This window comes from Capsicum annuum, chromosome 2 (assembly GCF_002878395.1).
Source record: "Capsicum annuum cultivar UCD-10X-F1 chromosome 2, UCD10Xv1.1, whole genome shotgun sequence".
Taxonomy (NCBI): domain Eukaryota; kingdom Viridiplantae; phylum Streptophyta; class Magnoliopsida; order Solanales; family Solanaceae; genus Capsicum; species Capsicum annuum.
The window spans coordinates 84956045-84968340 of record NC_061112.1 but is presented as its reverse complement, the minus strand read 5'-3'; positions in this window follow the sequence as shown (position 1 = coordinate 84968340).

Here is a 12296-nt window from a genome sequence, read left to right as displayed (position 1 = left end):
TTTCAAACAGATATTCATATATGTTGCAACAGATGACATATCTGATTTAATTATCAAATAGTCATTTGTATCTAATGTGACAGATAACTGAGTTGTTCGAAATTTTCAAACAAATATTTATATTTGTTGTAACAGATGACATATCTAATTTAATTAATTATCAAATGGATATTTTCATCTATTGTCACAGCTGACTGAGCTGTTGGGATTTTTAAACAGATATTGATATCTGTTGTAATAGATAACTGATATGTTCTGATACTCTATTAAGATTTAATGTCGGTTGTTGCTCATGTTTATTTTTCAAGCATTGTGAAAGGATCTAGTTTTGGTGTCATTATAAAGAGATTCAATAGCGATTGGACTAACTTTTAGGGTGCATTAGACCTTTAGAGGGACTTCGAAGATTAGCACTGCATCTAACAAGAATGGAAAACCAATATAGTTATTGCCCTAGCCTAAATTTATATGGTTGGGTTACTCAAGGTAATGATTATACGCAAGAAGGTGCGGTAGGAGAATGCCTTCGAGGGAAAATGGGTGGTTAATAGAAGACTATATCATCTGAGAGCTAATTGAAGAAGAGACATAGGGTAGAAAGTAACTTCTAGAGGATCTGGCCGATGAAATTGTCTTAACAGATGCGAAATCCGAATCTAGTGCAAATCTGAAAGTGTATCCATTAATATAATTTTGTCTGTTGTCTCTCAGAAAGAAAAATAATCCAGATGGACACTTTGCTAGAGAGCTGTGTGGTCAGAATTATCACCTCAGTAGAAAATAGGAGAAGACCAACAAAGCAGCCTCACGGGCATCGTGGGTTGAAATATTGTACAATAAGTCTAGAAAACTTACGCCAACAGCAACTGTAGTTAAAATAAGGAATCTAAGCGAAGGCGGCAATTTTTATATTTTAAATTTCATCCTATGCCTTCTATTTGTGTTTTCGATCAGGTCCACTGTCGTTGACCTGATTGGAACCACAAACGAGATTGGAAGGAAAATTGAGTATCATTGCTTTCTTAGAAATATGGTTATAATTGATTATGTTTTCTTGCCTTAGCATGCTTTCAACATGCCTTGGAGAAGATTAGATGCTTGCTATAGTATATGAATTCCCATAATTTTTAAGCTTGCCTCCAGCTTGCTGATTCTATATTCAAGCTGGTCTTTGACGTCTTCGAAGTTTGTAAGGAGTTCCTCATCTCTGGTGAGCTCGATTAAGAACACTACCTTCAAAGTTGTGGCATTCTAGAAGCCCTTCAGAAGCCTTAAAGGATACATGGAGGGTCACTGTGTTTGTTTTAGGTCAAAATGTGTTGATGCACGTTGAAGATGTGGTCCCAATAGTTGAACAACACACTTTTATTGAGCGTTGCTCAATGTATCTTGCTCAACCAATTTGATAAGTTAGTAAGCATAAAGTTACATAGCGTGTGATCTAAACCGGCTCTAACAAGCCTATCAAATGTTATGTAACTCCAAGCTCATTGCCCTATCAAAATAATATGATCGAGTTAGTGCAAAAATCGAACGAGCTCAATATCTCAGCATTTCTGCTGATCGGTCTTCTCTAATATAGATGACAAGATATCTTCTATGCAAAAGTCTACACCGTCGCCAGACATACTTACCTGGGAGCAATCAACAAATATCTTCAGATTAATTGCTCCCAAGCAAGCATATCTGGCGACGGTGTAGACTTTTGCATAGCAGATATCTTGTCATCTATATTGGAGAAGAGTGATCAGCAAAAAGGCTGACAGATTGAGCTTGTTTGATTTGTCCACTAACTCGGGTATATTTTTTTGATAGGGTAATGAGCTCAGAGTTACGTAACGTTTGATAGGCTTGGTAGACCCGATTTAGATCATATGCTACGTAACTCCATGCTTACTAATTTATCAAATTGGTTGAGCAAGATGCATGGATCAATGCTCGATAAAAGTATGTTGTTCAACTATTGGGACCACATCTTCAACGTGCATAACACATTTTGACCTAAAACAAACACAACGACCCTCCATGTATCCTTTAAGGCTTCTGAAGAAAGTCTTTTGAAGGTATTCTAGAATGCCATAACTTTAAAGGTCTTGTTCCTGATCGAGCTCACAAGAGATGAGGAATTCCTTACCGACTTCGAAGATGGCAACGACCAGCTTGCATACAGAATCAGCAAGCTAGAGGCAAAATTGAAAATTATCGAGATTCACATACTATAGCAAGCATTTGATCTTCTCCAAGGAATGTTGAAAGCATGCTAAGGCAAGAAAACATAATCAATTAATCCATATTGCTAAGGAAGTGATGATACTCTATTTGCCTTCAATCTCATTTATGGTTCTGATCAGGTCAACGATAGTGGACCTGATCGAAAACACAAATAAGAAGGCATGGGTTAAAATTTAAAATTCAAAAATTATTGCCTTCGCTTAGTTTCTTTATTTTAATTGCAGTTGTTGTTGGCGTAAGTTTTCTAGACTTGCTAAACATTATTTCAACCCTCGATGCCCGTGAGACTGCTTTGTTGGTCTTCTTCTATTTTCTACCTACGTGATAATCTCGACCACGCAGCTCCCTAGCAAAGTGTCCATCTGCATTATTTTTCTTTCAGAGAGACAACAGACAAAATTACACTGTCGGATACACTTTCATATTTGCACTTGATTCATACTTTGCATCTGTTAAGATAATTCCATCGGCCGGATTAGTTAGAAGTTACTTTCTACCTTATGTATCTTCTTTAATTAGTTCTCAGATGACATAGTCTTCTATCAACCACCCATTTTCCCTCGAAGACATTCTCCTACCACACCTTCTGGCATATAATCATCACCCCGAGCGAGCAACCCAACCATATGAATTTTGGCCAGGGAAATTTCTGTTGGTTTTCCATTCTTTTTTGATGCAGTGCGAGGCTTCGAGGGCCCTTTAAGGGTCCAATGCACGTTTAAAGTTAAGTTCAATCGCTATTGGTTCTCTGCAGTGACGACAAATATTGACCCCTTCTCAAAACTTGACACGCATAAACACGAGCAACACTCCTCAGTAATTCATAACAAGGTATCTGTACCATCTTCATGAGGTCCTCGGCCTTATCAATTTTGATCCTATCAAACTTAACGGTACAATGCACGATCTTGTTTGAATGATCAATACCTAATCGGTTAAAAACTGCATTCACAAAAATATTATACTTTGTGTGTGTTGTCCCGATGACCTTATCAGTAATACATACTTAACTCCCATACATATGATAGTGGATCCATCTGCACGCACCTTATTTTTCCTAGACCATCTATGGCTTAAATTAAATAAACAAATGACTAGCTAGTTGCAACAGATGACAGATCTGTTTATATTGTCAAACAATTGGAGACATTTGTTACGACAGTTGATCAACATATTGTAGAAATCAAACAGATATATACATCTGTTGCAAAAGATTGCCAGTATATTGTTTGTAAGTTATCTAACAAAAAGAATATATTTTGCAACAGATTACCCATCTATTAGATTTATTTTAAAGTAATTTTCTTTTCTTTTTCAGATACAATAATTTATAAATAGGTCCCTCCTTACAAATATGGATTATCCAGATTCGTACAAGAATATTCATATTGAGTCCTTGTGTGAACTTCAAAGGCAGTTTGATGAACTTCAGAGAGATTTGGCTGACTTCGGAGCAAGGTTGCCGGATGAAAAATGTCCGATTGACAATAATAATAATAGTAGTAATAATAATTAGGTAATATTTTTTTATTTTAGCTCATATATTTTCCTCCTTTTGTATATCGGATCTACCCAAGGGATTCAAAAATCTATGAACATTCATTTTATTTTGTTGTCGACTTTGAGTTTTTAATTCTTATTTAGTATTTAATAATCATTCTATTTATTCCTTGTTCTCAACATGTCGACGTTTGGTGGTAGAAACTGAGCAATTTGTGTCAACAGAGGTTAATCTTCTACGACAGATCGATCATATGTTGCACCTGACGGTTATTAAAGATTATTGTTGTTATTGAGAGGGTGAAAAAGAAAAGACATGACTTTCCAATTACTCAATATGAAAAATATTTTGTAAATAAATAATAAGAAAATAAATGATAAACACAATTTATAATTATAAAAGAACAGTAGACATGGACGTGTTTGAAATAACCATTGTTTGCTATTCAATCAAAATTTCATAAGAGAAGAAAGATTTTAACGTCGGTCGGCGTATAGTCCCCCTACTAAATGATGTTTCCATTTTAATTTGAAGAAAAAGTGATTAATGCAAAGGGTAAGCATGGATTTTTTTAATCTTTTCTTGATTAATAAAAAAGACAAGTAAAATAAGAAATCGAATTGGAAAATTTGGGACGGGTAATTGGATGTAAGGAATAATTTTGAATCCAGTAGCAATAGCAAGAGTTGAAACATATTGGTTATCTGTTGGGTTTGTGGCAGGGGCTGATTTGTGTTGTTCCAAGCAGATTAATCATTCGTTGCAACAGATAATTAGTCTAGTGCAACAGATAAACATCCTGATGCAACAGATAATACATCTGATGCAACAGATAACGTCTGATGCAACAGATAAATAATCTGATGCAACAGATAAATAGTCTGATGCAACAGATAAATCTTCTGATGCAACAGATTACTCATCTGATGCATCAGATGATTGATCTGTTTAAATTGTGGGCACTTATGCTGGATTCATGATCGGGGTTTTATCCATTGTTCGAAAAACAGAAGTGTACCCAGATGACAAATACGAATAAAAATCATAATTTTACTTACCAAAGTCACCTATGAAGTAATGCCAAAGTGGAAAGTGATGTAGTAAACAAAATTTGACCTAAGAAATTGGTCAGGTCGCAGCAATAGCGTTGTACCAACAACAACAACAACAACAAATGGTCGACAAGAAGAAGATGAAGATGAAGATGAAGTAGAAGATGATGATAATAAAGCAGAAGATGATGAATAAAGCAACAGAAACAATGAACAACAAAAATCGCTAAGAGAGAGAAAACAACAATGGATGAGAAGAGAGAGAAAGATGCCTCTTTTCCCTCTATTTTCTATTATTTTAGGTAAACATTGGGATCAAAGTGTAAATTTAAAAACTTGTGAGTTATTTTCAAACTTTCTCAACTTTCTTAATCCATAATAAAGTAATTGTCACCTCCAACTAATAATTCAAACTTGTGTCACCTACACCTCATTTTAAAACTCTTTTGTCACCTGTGGCCCAAACCCCCGAGTTACTAAAGATGAGTTGCTTTATATGTATTTTGATAATATTTTGCTAACTTTTGCATCAATAGCAATAACTAATAATTCTTATTTATTTATGTGTGGTGAATGGTTATCCATCTCTCATTTTGAATCTTTTCTCCATGATGTTTTAAAATTAATTAAAAATATTAAATTTATTCTTATTTAAGAAATGTAAAATTCTTAGTATTTGATATAGCACTGTGTGTTTGGTTATATTATTTGTTATTTAAAACTTAAAAGATACTAAAATTTATTTACTATTAGATTTTATTTTCGATTTAAGTGATTTCTCTGGAATTTTTATGATATAAGTTCAAATATATAAAGTACATGCATGAGGATTGAGGAGAGGCACACAACATTCATCATGCTTCTAGATTTAGGAGTTTAATTTTTTGTTAACAAAATGTGAAAGTTTCAAATAATTTTATACTTTATATAAATGAATAATCTGGGTAAAGAATTTTTAATTATTGATAAACTTTATAATAACTAGCATGAAGTATATCCGACGTACTTATTCAAGTATATATGTATAAAATTGAACAACCTTTTAGCTTTTAAATAAAATGCTATTCGTATGAAATTTTTGTATAAATTATCATGTATTATTGATCTACGTACAAGATAAAAAGAGTAATAGATTTCTAAAATATCCATAAAGTCAAAATAATAAATAATAGACCGAATCGTTATTTATTATTTTTTTCAAATTATTACTTAATTAAATTAAGAACTTTTAAAAATATACGGTAAAAAGAAATATATCGCAAGGGACGTACACAAAATATTGAAAGTTTTACTTATTAGGAGAGAGGACTCTTAAAAATACATGAGAAGAGTTTTGATGAAATAACTATACAAATATAATGAGATGTCTATTTTTGAATGTTTCTTGGAATTTATTAATCGGTAGTTTTTCTGCTCTTTTTTTTTTTCTGTCGTTGTTGTACTACTATTCTAATTCGGGCTTACATAAGGCCTTACCTCCAAGACTAAGGTCCTTAAAAATATGATTTTGACCTTTTTTTCTTTCTAAAAGACTTCACAATAGACATATCATCACTTACTATTTTCTTCAAATTGTTATTTAACTACCTTTATAATATTTAAACTCAAGGAATCCTATAATATATGATTAAAAAAAATACTTTATAAATTAAGTAGTACTAAAATATATGTTAAAGGCGAAATATTGTAAGAGATATTAGAAGAATCAATAATTAAAAGTCCTAAAATATACATAAGAGAATATATTTTTTGCTCCTTAATTATTTCTGTGACGGTGATTCATCATGTTCCTCTTTAATTAACTACAGCTTTTTATTTTTAAAAGTTTACGTTGTATTTTAATAATTTATTTTATAATATACATTTATTCTTAATAATGTTTGATACACGTGCAACGCACGTACCCTGAACTAGTATATATATATAAGCAAAACTAAAGTAAGACAAGAAGCCAAATGACAAGATATTAAAAATCCGCATGACAAATTTTAGGACATAACTTAATAGTGTTGTAATAATAATGACTTAAGAGATAAAAAATATTTAAATTTAAAAATATATTATTCTTTATTTAAGAAAAAAAATTCATTAGCTTAAAATATAACTCATGATTAAAGAGTTTTAAAATGAACTTTTACTCTTTCATGTTTATCTCCTTAAAAATTCAAATAAATATTATAAACCTGTCTAAATATGATTTATGTAAATATTAAATAAAATACAAAAATATAATAATAATAATAATTATTATTATTATTAGCAGTAAAAGTAGTAGTAGTGGTGCCTAATAATAATAATAATAATAATAATAATAATAATAATAATAATAATAATAATAATAATAATAATAATTAATTAATTAATTAATTAATTAATTAAATAATAGTAGTGACAGTATATAATAATAATAATAATAATAATAAAATAATAATAGTAATAATTAATAAATGATTAATTAAATAATAGTAGTGACAGTATATAATAATAATAATAATAGTAATAATAATAATAATAATAATAATAATAATAAACAAGAACTACTGCATATGTAGTAGAGTAGTAGTGGTTGAATTTAGATATAAATTAAAAATATCTCCAGTTATATCCACTGATAAATATTATTAAATTTAAATTAAAAATAGTTGTTTGGTTGTGAATATTTCTTTTTTATAGTAGAAGAATTGTGGTTGTCTTTAGGCTTTTTTCTATTCGCAACTATAAGATTTTGCTTCTTTATTTTTTAAAATTTATATTTATCTAAAGCAATATCCTAATCAGTTCATTGTTAGTAATATCTTAATCAGATAATTGTTTGGATTTAAATTTAAATGAAATTCGAATTAGAATGAAGTACTACTACTTAACTTTTTTTTTTTTTGGTTTAAAGTACTCTACTTCTCTTATATATACTTCTATAATTATTTATAATGCTAAACTTTCTTTTTTTTTGTTTTATTATTTATTATTGATCATTAACTTTATTCATGAATTTCTTTAGTGCTAAGCTTTTTTTATTGTTGTTTTACTGTTTATTGTTGATCATTAGCTTTATTCATGAATTTATTTACTGCATTCTTCATATTCTATATTTTTTAGATTTTTTGTTTTAACAATTTCACTTTTTATATGTAGATGAATGGTATTACAGGCTAATCTATTTTTATAGCTTGAATTCAAGTATGTAATATTTTCTATTATGATTTTGTTTGTTTGAATTATGATAAGAACAAATAGAAAGAGATAAATCATATTAATTATCCTCATCAATTTTTCTCTAATTATAATTGTTGGTGGTCGAATTTTTCTTATGATTTTGATGTGGTATATTTGTTATTGATGCTTATTTTTTTCAAGAACTTTTTTATTTTACTCATAAATTTAAATTTCAAAAATTTCTCTTTAATATTTTTCGCAATAATATTAGCACCAAGAATAATAGTGATACTTCTTAGTAGGGATGAACATAAATACCTATTTACCGAACCGAACTAAATTATTTCAATTTTTGGGTTTCAATTTTTTGATTTTTCGGTTTGATTTTGGTTTATTTTTTTATAAATGCGATATTTCGATTCGATTTTCGGTTGTTAGGTTGACGAAATTCGGTTTTTGATTTAAACTGAAATTTTTGATATACTTTTTAAAATTATTATATATATATATATATATATATATATATATATATATATATATATAATTTAATGTTTATAATATCTAAGTTCATTAGCTATTTAGACTTTAGCTATAACCCACTATTGTCTACAGTCCAAAGCCCCAAAATTCAAATACATTCATCAACCGAAATCGAAAGTTACTTTTTGCATTGATTTTTGCAACCAAAAGTTAATATACAGTCCTCCATCTGAATTTTGCATTAAAGGTGATTATTCTCATTTGTCACCTAGAAGACTTTACAAGTTTATATTGATTTTTCTTTAATGTAAAAAAGTTAAACTACTCCGATTTACAAATATAATTTAGCCTATTAAACAGGCCTAAAACCCAAAAAATAAAATTATTAAATCGAATAGAACCGAACCGAAACTTACATAAATCGAATCGAACCGAACTAATTCGGTTCGATTTTTCGTTCACCTAATTTCATAATCGAAAAAATTGAAATAAAAAAATCGAACCCGAACCGAAATACCGAACGTCCATCCCTACTTCTTAGTAAAATCGGGTACTGTGAAAAGTTATAGTTTCTTTAAATTATTATTTTATTTTTTCTTTATACAAAAAAAGAGAATATGTTTGAAAAATATACGTATTTGATTTTGAAATGAGCATTATTAAATTATGACCGAAAAAATATGTGAACTGAAAAATAATCTATTTAATTGATATGATTTGTTTTGCCTTTCCTTATAATCATAGCAAAGTGATATATATTCGAAACTAAGATCGAATTGTTTAGTAATTGACATATAAATCATTCATATGTCAAGATAAAATTTAAAAATTATACATATGAGAAATTTAAAAATTATATAGATGAGTTTGAGTTCATAATATAAAGCTAATCTTTTATATCTATTTTTTAATTTTGAAACTTATACAACCTTTTACACTATAACCATTATAAACCTCAGTATTAGAAAAATGAAAGATTTAAATGAATATTGATTTTTTTCAAAATTGAAATTTTGATAAAAAATTATTTTTTAAAATATTTTATATATTGCAAAAAAATTACAAATTATTTTAATTATTTTTTTAAATTTTAAAATCAGTTCTTTTAGTAAACACGGTGTTTTATGGGGGAAGTTATCACATTTTGTATACTAAATAATATTTCAACTAACCTCCTATAACTACTCTTCTTTATATCCAAAAAAAAAAAACAGATTATTTATATTAAAATAAATCTAATAAACACGTTTAGTTGCAAAGCACATTTAGGATTCTTTTTGTGGGAGGTTATCCTATTTTAATAGTATATTTTTAAACTAAAATATTAAATGTTACTTAGAATAACACATTTCAATATAAAATAAAAATTTCAAAAAAAACTAGGAAATTTTAAAATATTAAATTGATTGTGGTTAATCTTATATGTATATATCTGTATTTCTATATATATTACAAAGCAGAGGACGAAGCACTACAATTAGCCACGTGGCAAGCTATTGAGAAGCCATGTGGCAGTTTTTAGGACAAAGTTAATAATAATGTAATAAAAAATTTAAATTATTCGAATATTATAATGCATCATCCTTTATTTTTTTTAAAAAAAATCATTAGGTTAAAAATAAAAATTCATAGTTGAAGAGTTCTAAATAGACTTCTACTCTTTTAAAATTTAAGTTATATATGATATTTAAATATTAAATTAAAGATGAAATAATAATAATAATAAAAAAAAAAATTATAATTTTAAGGAAACGTGCAAAAAAATTGGGCCATTATAGTTTTGTGTTAATGATGACTTTACCATTGAATCTTTTTTTTTTTTGGAAGAATACATATACAGGCCCCTCAACTATTCGACATTTTGCGTATAGGCACTTCAATTAAACCATGTACCTATTGAACTATTTACTCCTTCACAAAATATGTCAATTGAGCACAAATCGTACAATTTCAGATTAAATCTGACGTGTGAAATCCACTTTGCCATGACATGAAAATTATAGCCGATGATAAAATTATATGTCATCAAAGGAAAAAAAATAAAAATAAAAATATTTTTTTTTAAATATTTCATTTGCTTACCTTCTTTTTCCTCCTACTCGTTTTTTTTTTAGTGAGATATGAATGTTGGCATGTTGCTGCGAAAACTCTAACCAACAAAAACATTATGTCAACATTACAGAATAATAGATTTATATGAGCAAAATTTGGATTAAACAACACTTGAAAAGTCTGATCAGAAGAAATTGACAATCTACCATTGTTAAGGCTTCGTTGGCCACTGATTCAGTTTCCTCCTACTCTTTCACCATCAAATCACACTTTCAATTCTTCACTTTTTCACCAAAACAATCAAGAAAAAAAGTACCAATTCAACACACACTCATATACTGTAAGCAACAATAAAAATTATTTTTATAAAAAAAAAATTTATTTTTTTTGTCTTCTTCTTCCTCTATTCTTTCACCATTAAAATTCACTTTTAGTCCTCCATCTTCCACTAAAACAACACCCAACAATCAAGAAAAAGATCTCTTGCGTTTGAGAAATTAAGCGATGACATCAAGAATTTTTCAAGTGGTGTTGTTGTGTTGATGTTGCACTGTTGCAGTGTTCATACATGATTTTTCCGGCGAAAATTTCGTCGAAAAATCCATTCTAACAAAATCGGTCACCCTCCGATACCACTAAACCACCACCAAAACTCTCATTTTTCGGCCTCCACCCATTTTTCGGTGAGCCGCCGATGGGACCAACTTCAAACCACCATTCACTTCACCAAAAAATAATTATTTTTCTCTATTTTTACACATTCCGTCATCAATTTTCACTAACCAACATCAATTTTTGGTGTTGAATTTTTCACAAAAATTCAATTTCAATGTTGGAAATTTTACTCAACTAACGAGAAACAAAAATTAAACAAAAAAAGAAATTTCAGTAAATTGTGGCTTTTCACTCTCCTAGTGGAGAGTGTGTTACACTTGCCATGCCATGTCAGCCCCATGTCAGCAATTGTGCTCAATTGACACGTTTTGTGATGGAGTAAAGGGTTCAATAGGTACCTAATTTAATTGAGGTGGCTGTACGGAAAAAGTCGAATAGTTGAGGGGCCTGTATATGTATTCAACCTTTAAAAAAAAAACGTGCAAAAAAAAGAAGGTTAAACTATCAAAAGATAATTAAATCAATAAATTATTAAATTTTAAATTAATTATAAAATAAAATTACATATTAAAAATAGTTAGTTATCACATTAGAGAGTTCTAATTGGACTCATATCAAGTTTTGAATTGAAAGATCAATTATTTAAGTTTTAAATACATTATCCTTTTAATATAAAGATTTTCATTATCTTAAAAATAAAAACTAAAAATTACATAAATACACAATTTATGTTTCAAATATTACAAAAAATCCCAACTCCCTAGACATATTACAAAAATTTCAACATATACACAGAATGCGATGTATATGTTGGCTATGTTATGTATATTAATAGGGAGAGAGAGTGTAATTACTTCCAAAAAGATTGATATTTATGTTATTTATACAAATAAAAACCCATAATTAAAGAGTTCTAATAGATATTTGCTATTTTAAACTAATCTCTTTAAAATTCAAATGCTAAAAAATATATTTAAATATAATTTTATATTTCATAAACTTATCTATATCAAATATAATGATAAATATATTATTATTATAATTGATAAATATAAATAATATATATTTATGGTGTGTATCTAAAATTTATCCTTACTTGCGATTATTTTAAAATTTTAAATATAAATTGAAATTTCATAATTAAATACAACAAAATATAATTCATTTACATATTAATAAAAGATAATTTTTTTTTATCAAAATAATAATAT